The 8,475-nt window shown below is 45.8% G+C and overlaps 7 non-coding genes across 7 annotated transcripts; 1 reads left to right on the forward strand and 6 right to left on the reverse strand.

Moving 5' to 3' along the window:
- Positions 1 to 2,268: 2,268 nt before the first annotated feature.
- On the reverse strand, positions 2,269 to 2,340 carry TRNAW-CCA (transfer RNA tryptophan (anticodon CCA)). The gene has a single exon. It is a non-coding gene; the product is annotated as a tRNA-Trp (tRNA).
- A 590-nt stretch (positions 2,341 to 2,930) lies between these two features.
- On the forward strand, positions 2,931 to 3,002 carry TRNAG-UCC (transfer RNA glycine (anticodon UCC)). Its single transcript has one exon. It is a non-coding gene; the product is annotated as a tRNA-Gly (tRNA).
- A 426-nt stretch (positions 3,003 to 3,428) lies between these two features.
- On the reverse strand, positions 3,429 to 3,500 carry TRNAD-GUC (transfer RNA aspartic acid (anticodon GUC)). Its single transcript has one exon. It is a non-coding gene; the product is annotated as a tRNA-Asp (tRNA).
- Positions 3,501 to 4,099: 599 nt separating this feature from the next.
- Positions 4,100 to 4,171, reverse strand: TRNAP-CGG (transfer RNA proline (anticodon CGG)). Its single transcript has one exon. It is a non-coding gene; the product is annotated as a tRNA-Pro (tRNA).
- A 2,880-nt stretch (positions 4,172 to 7,051) lies between these two features.
- TRNAT-AGU (transfer RNA threonine (anticodon AGU)) lies at positions 7,052 to 7,125 on the reverse strand. The gene has a single exon. It is a non-coding gene; the product is annotated as a tRNA-Thr (tRNA).
- Positions 7,126 to 7,421: 296 nt separating this feature from the next.
- Positions 7,422 to 7,503, reverse strand: TRNAS-AGA (transfer RNA serine (anticodon AGA)). Its single transcript has one exon. It is a non-coding gene; the product is annotated as a tRNA-Ser (tRNA).
- Positions 7,504 to 8,294: 791 nt separating this feature from the next.
- Positions 8,295 to 8,368, reverse strand: TRNAI-AAU (transfer RNA isoleucine (anticodon AAU)). Its single transcript has one exon. It is a non-coding gene; the product is annotated as a tRNA-Ile (tRNA).
- Between the last annotated feature and the right edge of the window lie 107 nt (positions 8,369 to 8,475).

The raw sequence follows: 8,475 nt of genomic DNA on the forward strand, positions 1-8,475 counted from the left end.
AGACAGACTTTTGTTGGCAAAGTAATGTCTCTTCTTTTTAATATGCTGTCTAGGTTGGTCATACCTTTCCTTCCAAGGAGTAAGTGTCTTTTAATTTCATTGCTGCAATCACCATCTGCAGTGATTTTGGAGCCCAGAAAAAAGTCAGCCACTGTTTCCACTGTTTCCCCATCTATTTGCCATGAAGTGATGGGACCGGAAAACTAATAACATGACATCCGGTCCCATCACTTTCGCATGACATACTCTGCATATAAGTTAAATAAGCAGGGTGACAATATACAGCCTTGACATACTCCTTTTCCTATTTGGAACCAGTCTGTTGTTCCATGTCCAGTTCTAACTGTTGCTTCCTGACCTGCATACAGGTTTCTCAAGAGGCAGGTCAGGTGGTCTGGTATTCCCATCTCTAGAAGAATTTTCCACAGTTTATTGTGATCCACACAGTCAAAGGCTCTGGCACAGTCAATAAAGCAGAAATAGATGTTTTTTTGGAACTCTCCTGCTTTTTCGATGATCCAGAGGATGTTGGCAATTTGATCTCTGGTTCCTCTGCCTTTTCTAAAACCAGCTTGAACATCTGGAAGTTCACAGTTCACGTATTGCTGAAGCCTGGCTTGGAGAATTTTGAGCATTACTTTACTAGCATGTGAGATGAGTGCAACTGTGTGGTAGTTTGAGCATTCTTTGGCATTGCCTTTCTTTGGGATTGGAATGAAAACTGACCTTTTCCAGTTCTGTGGCCATTGCTGAGTTTTCCAAATTTGCTGGCATATTGAGTGCAGCACTTTCACAGCATCATCTTTCAGGATTTGAAATAGTTCAACTGGAATTCCATTACCTCCACTAGCTTTGTTCGTAGTGATGTTTCCTAAGGCCCACCTGACTTTACATTCCAGGATGTCTGGCTCTAGGTGAGTGATCATATCATTGTGATTATCTGTGAAGGTCTTTTTTGTACAGTTATTCTGTGTATTCTTGCCACCTCTTCTTAATATCTTCTGGTTCTGTTAGGTCCTTACCATTTCTGTCCTTTATGGAACCCATCTTTGCATGAAATGTTCCCTTGGTATCTCTAATTTTCTTGAAGAGATCTCTAGTCTTTCCCATTCTATTGTTCTCCCCTATTTCTTTGCATTAATCGCTGAGGAAGGCTTTCTTATCTCTCCTTGCTATTCTTTGGAACTCTGCATTCAAATAGGTATATCTTTTCTTTTCTCCTTTTCTTTTCACTTCTCTTCTTCTCACAGCTATTTGTAAGGCCTCCTCAGACAGCCATTTTGCTTTTTTGCATTTCTTTTTCTTGGGGATGGTCTTGATTCCTACAAATTAAATACAAAATACTTTTTTTAATACCCCTATGTTCTACTTCATGGAGAGAACATCAGAGATGATTAAAACCATTAAAAATAATAAACCAAATACAAGAACATGATAATTGAAACATACTTGATGTTTTAAAAAGAGAGACTACAAAAGAAAAAGGAAAAATCGCTTTTAGTTGAAACATTAACAACCTGTTGTACAGCAGTACAGTTAGCTGTTCAGTTAAGGAACTCTTTGAACCCTGGAACTGGTGTTTCAGAAATTCATGTTGTAGACCAAATTCAGCAGAGGCAAAAAAAAAAAAGAATGTACATGGTAACATTTTAGATAATGAGAAAAAACAAAACCGCAGATAACAAGATAGCCAGAATGTCTAACTTCAGAATTGTTTAATGACTTACTAGCATTGCCCTTGAATTCAGATGGTCTTTAAAATAATAATTATAAAGACAATAGAATTCTATTCCTACAACAATGATAAGTGAAAATAATGGACAAAATTATGAACACCACTGGCAAGTGGAACTTAAACTGCCACAAATTAAATCACTCCTTTAAGAGGACTATGAACAATCATTATTACTTTAAAATTATTCGTTATTGCTACTTTTATTCGATAAAAAACATTTATTGCTCCAAAATATATTTTCTGAACAAGAATTGGTGAACAACTGATGAACAGTTTCTGTGTTAAGATATCTAAAATATCTATGAGATTAAAGGTATTAGTATTTTAAGGATTTGAAGGAAACGGTAAGATGAAAATAAAAGCTTCAAAATTTGTATTTTAGGAGAAAACGCAGATGCTTTAGGGGAAAAAAATTACAGAAACACTCAGGTTTCCATATTTTTCCATATAATAACACGATGCTCTTTTTTTTTTTTTTCTTTCCCGAAAAAGAAATCTCAGGTGAAAAGCTTATCACACCGAAAATAACGCTGTGACCCCGACGTGATTTGAACACGCAACCTTCTGATCTGGAGTCAGACGCGCTACCGTTGCGCCACGAGGCCTTCCCGAGGCCGCGTTTTGACGGATCTCCTGAACAGATGCATCGTCATCATTAATGGGCGGGGTTTTACTCTTAGGCCCCACCCCAGTCTTGTGGTTCTTCGAGCGGCCAGTGGGCTGGACCCGCGCTCACTGCGGGATTAACCATCCTCCCGACAAGTCGTGTTTAGTGGCACTTGGTTTAAAGCTCAATTCTTTAACTTCGGTGCACTTTGAGGTTACTCAACAGAGAAAAGATTTCATGTGTTTGAGATTTATTTCTGGAGTTTCCGGGTCTAATGAACTGTCGGTGCACAACTGGCGCCCTAGACAAATCTTAGATTTAATCTCGGCTCCTCCTTCACTTGGCCTCTCTTGACTTTGGTTTCTATCTGGGTATAATCACACAATCTCTAGCGTGGTGAGTCCAGCGCATTGGCGGTGCCCGGAGCCAAGCGCCGCTCACACGTGGGTGCTTCGTACACCACACCCATTATTTCTGTGTTCTCGTCGCTTTTGTCCTTCCTTCTCCAGTCTCAGTCTTGGATCACTGAAACCAGGACCCTGTAGATCTAACTATTAAGGAATTCCAGGAATCTTGGTACAGTATGTAGCGTTGGTGGTATAGTGGTGAGCATAGCTGCCTTCCAAGCAGTTGACCCGGGTTCGATTCCCGGCCAACGCAAGTTATTTTTCTTTCCTTTTATTTTTTTTTTTAAAGATCCTTCATGAATTACACTGGTGCAGTTATCTTCTGTCTCCCTTCTTGTGTTTTTTGAATTATCGTCAACTAAACGGGTCTAATAAGCTTACTGAACAGTGAGGATAATAGCTCATAAACGTATTGAATGGAGAGAACAATTAATTTAGTCGCACACTTAAAAGGCAAGTTACTTAAAATAAAACATTAACTTGAAATTTAGAATGTGAGTTTGAGTCAGGACAAATCATTTCTCTTCTTCTGCTTTTCTTTTTCTTCTAGTCTTCTTTTTGTCTCTATCCCATGACTCGGGACAGGTACTTCAGAAATAAACAGTAAGATTCTAACAGCTGTAAAAAACGAGAAAGAAAAAAAAAAAAAAAAAACGAGAAAGAACAAAACTGCTTATTCCTCCCCGTCGGGGAATCGAACCCCGGTCTCCCGCGTGACAGGCGGGGATACTCACCACTATACTAACGAGGAAGGAGCTGAAGTAAATTTGATTCAAATCCTTGATCTATATTCTACCGAGCTCAGCATACAAGGGCGAAGTTCCTGGGTGGGGATGTTGTCCTTCCGTCCACTAAGATATGCTGACCCAATACTATGCACGTTCTAGACGATAACTGAGAGTCCCCAGAAGGGCGAAAACGTGCAGGTGTTACCGAGACACAGAACTCCAAGGCTGCAGAGACCTGAATTCTGCCAGTCCTTGGTCTCTCCCAGACATAACTGAACAGGTCCCAACCCGTTTCACTACCTGTCATCCACTACTACAAGTTGACTGACATCAATTAAACCGCAACCAGGCTCTGGCGGTCGAGGGCTGGCACCAAGGAGGATGTGGGGGAGCAGAAAGCGAGTGCTTGCCCAAGTTCGGAAGTGCCTTCCCTCTTCCCGGCACACTGAGGACTGTGCACTGTGAGCCCCTTCCTGACCCCCGAGTGTCCACTCAGAACAAAAGAGCTGCCTGCACACTTTGAAGCGCTCAGTTCACTCGGATCTCTTTCCAACCCAGCCTCAGTGCCATTCCAAGTGAGAATCACATTGGGGCGTTCTGTCTTCTGCAAAAGCTGAAGGTCGGGCTCGTCCGGGATTTGAACCCGGGACCTCTCGCACCCGAAGCGAGAATCATACCCCTAGACCAACGAGCCGACGTACAAAATCGACCGTGGAGGACTTTAGAGGTCGTCCCAGGCTTTCTGCGGTCCCAGGGCTGTGATCCTCGGTGCCCTGATCTTGGTGCGCACCCGGGGACCACCAGCCCCGACGCAGAACACATTGGAGCAGGGGTCTGGGATCCTCTCTGCTCTTGACCGCGAGCTTCGACTCCTCCCAGGAAATAACGTCGGGGAAGTGGGAGGGAGTGGTCTCGGCCTCGCCCACAGCAGCCTTCCAGGACTGCCTCGAGCACCAGAGTAACCTGCTTCCTAGGTGCCACTCCGTAATCCCGAGTCTCGACTCTTCCTGCTTCTACCGGTCGTCCTTGGACTCAGCCCTCTGCGCAGTTTTGAAGACTAGCGGTAGAATTGCCTTTCTGGGGACAATTAATGAGTCCTGAATCTTTCTGAGAACACCAGTCCCTCTTTCGGTCCCTGCGTCTGGAGCGACCGACACTGCGAGAGCCCACAATCTCCCCAGACCGCAGGGTAGTGTCCAGGCGAGGGAATAATTCCTGGGGCCAAGAAGACCCAACGAAGGGGGCGTCATTGAGATGAACGACTGGAAAGGTCGGGTTGGGGGAATCGGCCTTCCAAACTGCGAACTTCTAAGGTTTTAATACACTTCGCCTGCTCTCACTTGGGGGCCGCCAAGAGTCCATCCAGGCAGGACCTGGTGGTGTCAATTCCTCGCCAGCTCAGTTCCTGCACCTGAGTGTCTTCCCGGAAGGGTTCTGATCTGCCCCTGAACTCGACCCCCTCGTAGCATCTCTGGCCTGAACCATCTTGCTTCACAGGCCGGTCTTATGGTTTGTGGAACCAGCCCCTTCTTAAAGTCCTACTCACAGATACTTCGGTGGAGGGCGGGGACGTGGGGCTGGGTGGGGGAACTTGAGTGAAGAGTTCAGCTCTTTGCTTTTTCCTTCTCAGGCAGCCCTGGCCGGACAGTGGGGTAGGGCAGCAGAGAACACCCCATCCTTTCCTGTCAGCCTCCCAGGCCTTCCAGATGGGTGAGGAGTGCTGCAAGGCATCACCCTCCCTCTAGCCTTTTCCGTTTTCTGTCTCCCCAGTCCTGGGCACCAGCCTTCCCCGTCTCTAGTCATCTCTTTCTTATCTACTGTCAGGCACTTAATTGGCACAGAGGCCAAAGCCTAAAGCCCTTATAGAACACGATGAAGGCCTCCTTTTCTAGAAAAATCCATACAGTATCTATGAACCTCACTTTTAGAATCCAAGAACTAAGGTGTAAACAACTGATGTCATTTCAACTTTGGTGCAAATATTTTACATTTTAACAGGAGTCAAAACTTTACAGGGAAACACTGAGTTCTAAGCTATAACTTTGGGCCCTTACCTCATGGGTGGTTTGAAAGAGAAAGGGTGGAAAAGAGTGAAAAGATATTCTTGGTGAATCTGAGAAGTTATGAATTTGAGAAGACAACATCCTGACCTTCTTCTCCCTTTTCCTTGGACTCCACTTCCCATCAGTTACTGAGTCCTAGTGTGTTTTTTATACTAAACATGTCTCAAATTCATCCCCTCCTCTCCATCTCTCCTATAGCTGCATTGGTGCAAGTCTTTGACACTTCTATAACTGAACCCTGTCCTCCTGGAGGTCCCCTGCCCCCCATAGTATCTGATCCCTTGTGTTATTCTTCTATGTAGCAGCTACTTAGCATATCACATTATTTAATTTTAAAAACATTATTGTTGTGTTTATTTTTCTCTGCTGTATTCCCAGGACATTGAACAAAGGTGTTACAGAACAAAGGTGTTTAATAGAACACAGGCAAATTTCCACATGGTCTTTTTAAAAGAGTCTAAGACTCACCTCCTCCAGAAAGCCTCCCCTGATCAATCTTCACAATCAGGCCCAATGAGGTGCCATTTCTTTTCTCCACCTTATCCCAGTGCCCAGTCCCTGCCCTTGGGGCACTGTGCTGTGACTTCGTCCTCCTTCCTATGAGAAAAGAGGTGTGCCTTATTCATCTGGTTATGCATAGCATGCAGCTGGCACAAATCTAGTCCTGGTGGTGCTGCTTCACTTACTTGACCTGTCATCTCTATATAGCAAGTCTTTCAAGCCAAATTTGTGCTCAGATATCTGGCAGTACTTCCCAGGCCAAGGATGGTGTCTAGACCTTTCTGCCTAACTTCCAAGAAGGTTCGGGCCCAGTCAACTGTGCACGGATCCTACTTCTTGCCTCCTTCTCCGCAGCATTTACTTCTGCTCTCCAAGCTTGGCTTCAGTGCTCCAGAAATGGCTGCTCTGCCACCCCAGTCTCCCTGGAGACCCCACCAGATATGCTCTCTTCTACTTCCATTCTGTCCATAGGGTCCCAGCCCTTTCACGTCCTCTTGTGGGAACCAGAGGGCTCCATACTAGCTGTAATCTCCTGCTAATTCCTAACCCACTGCCAGCTTATGAAGATCATTATATTTGAAGGGCCTGACACAGGACGTGCGCATAGAAGATGGACCTCTCAATTTTTTAAATTAACTATATATATAATATATACACACATATAATTCTGAGGCCTCAAAGCCAAAAGAACTTTAATGAAGAATCAAGCAAAACAAACCAACTCAGCTTCTAGGGATGTCCCAGGATAGAGAAAGATGTCAAGGCTATGGGAAGGCTGCCACGGCTGGTTCACCAGCACCAGGACGGTGTGGCGTCCTCTGGGCAAAGGAAGGTGCAGGCCTGCATAGGGTTCCCGCCCTGGTCACTGCGGAAGGTTTTGGAGCAGTCTAACGGAGCGAGGAGCTTCTCTCAAACGGCGATAAGCAGAAATGGTAACCTTGGGTCTTCCCATCTAAAAGGAGTTGATTAATTCATTAGGATAAGAAAACAGGCTCTTTCTTACTTCCGAAAGGCACCGCTGGGATTCGAACCCAGGATCTCCTGTTTACTAGACAGGCGCTTTAACCAACTAAGCCACGGCGCCAAACACACACAAGTGACCACTGAAGGCGTATACACAAGTTCACCACCGGGATCCTGGTCACAATTTACTTCTCTAAATTTAATTTTGATAAATCATTGTTTGACATCAAACATCCATTCAAGAGCTGCCCCCGATACCTTATTGAAAGAAGCAAATTAAAGACCTCAACCTTAGCAAGAAGGACGTGGTTGGAGAGTGTCTGTGGCCCCTACCGGGATCAATCAATCCCCGTAGAGGCCTAGGACAAAAGGCAAGTAAGTAATTGTAGAGTGCGTCCGAGAAGAAAAAAACAGGTGCGTAGTCGGCAGGATTCGAACCTGCGCGGGGAGACCCCAATGGATTTCTAGTCCATCGCCTTAACCACTCGGCCACGACTACACATACACTGCAGAACTTCTCACTCTCAGCCTTTCTTACTCCCCAAGTTCTGCACACACTATCCCTTTTGTAATTTTATGCCTTCCCGGGCTAGGAGACTGCTCAGCAAGAACACCAAAAAACAGATTGTGATTGACTTCACACTGGTGGCCCCGCCCCATCTTCCCGGGATGTTCTTCCATTCTCTCGCCCGTCTGGAACAGCTTTCTCTCAGGTAAGAGCAGACGCGGAAGCTACCCTGAGCTCGGCGGAGCGCCCTTTCAAGCCCTGACCTGAGCGGGCAGTTTTGTTTTGAAAAGGAGTGGGTTCGGTGTCGTTCGTGATTTGGGAAGGTAACTAGTTCCAGGTACAAACTCCCGGATAACAGCTGGTATGCTGCTGCTGCTGCTAAGTCACGTCAGTCGTGTCCGACTCTGTGTGACCCCATAGACGGCAGCCCACCAGGCTCCCCCGTCCCTGGGTTTCTCCAGGCAAGAATACTGGAGTAGGTTGCCATTTCCTTCTCCAATGCATGAAAGTGAAAAATGAAAGTGAAGTCGCTCAGTCGTGTCCGACTCTTAGCGACCCCACGGACTGCAGCCTATCGGGCTCCTCCGTCCAAGGGATTTTCCAGGCAAGAATACTGGAGTGGGGTGCCACTGTCTTCTCCAACAGCAGGTATTGGAAAGAGTAAATGTAGTTCACCGAATCCGCGAACCTCAAACTCCGGAAGAATGTCAGCAATACGGAAGCCTGGCGTGTTGCAGTTCATAGGGTCGCAGTCGGACATGAGCGAGCAAAAGTAACCCTTCTGGCCCGTACGGGGATCGAACCCGCGACCTTGGCGTTATTAGCACCACGCTCTAACCAACTGAGCTAACCGGCCAGTTGCTAGAATATTGTTCTTTGATTCACCACATGTATCACTGAAGTATGGCAAACACATTTTTAAACACCTGAAACCTTTGCTGTGTAGCAGGCTCCAGAGACCTC

Source organism: Odocoileus virginianus, chromosome 17, assembly GCF_023699985.2.
Source record: "Odocoileus virginianus isolate 20LAN1187 ecotype Illinois chromosome 17, Ovbor_1.2, whole genome shotgun sequence".
Lineage (NCBI taxonomy): Eukaryota > Metazoa > Chordata > Mammalia > Artiodactyla > Cervidae > Odocoileus > Odocoileus virginianus.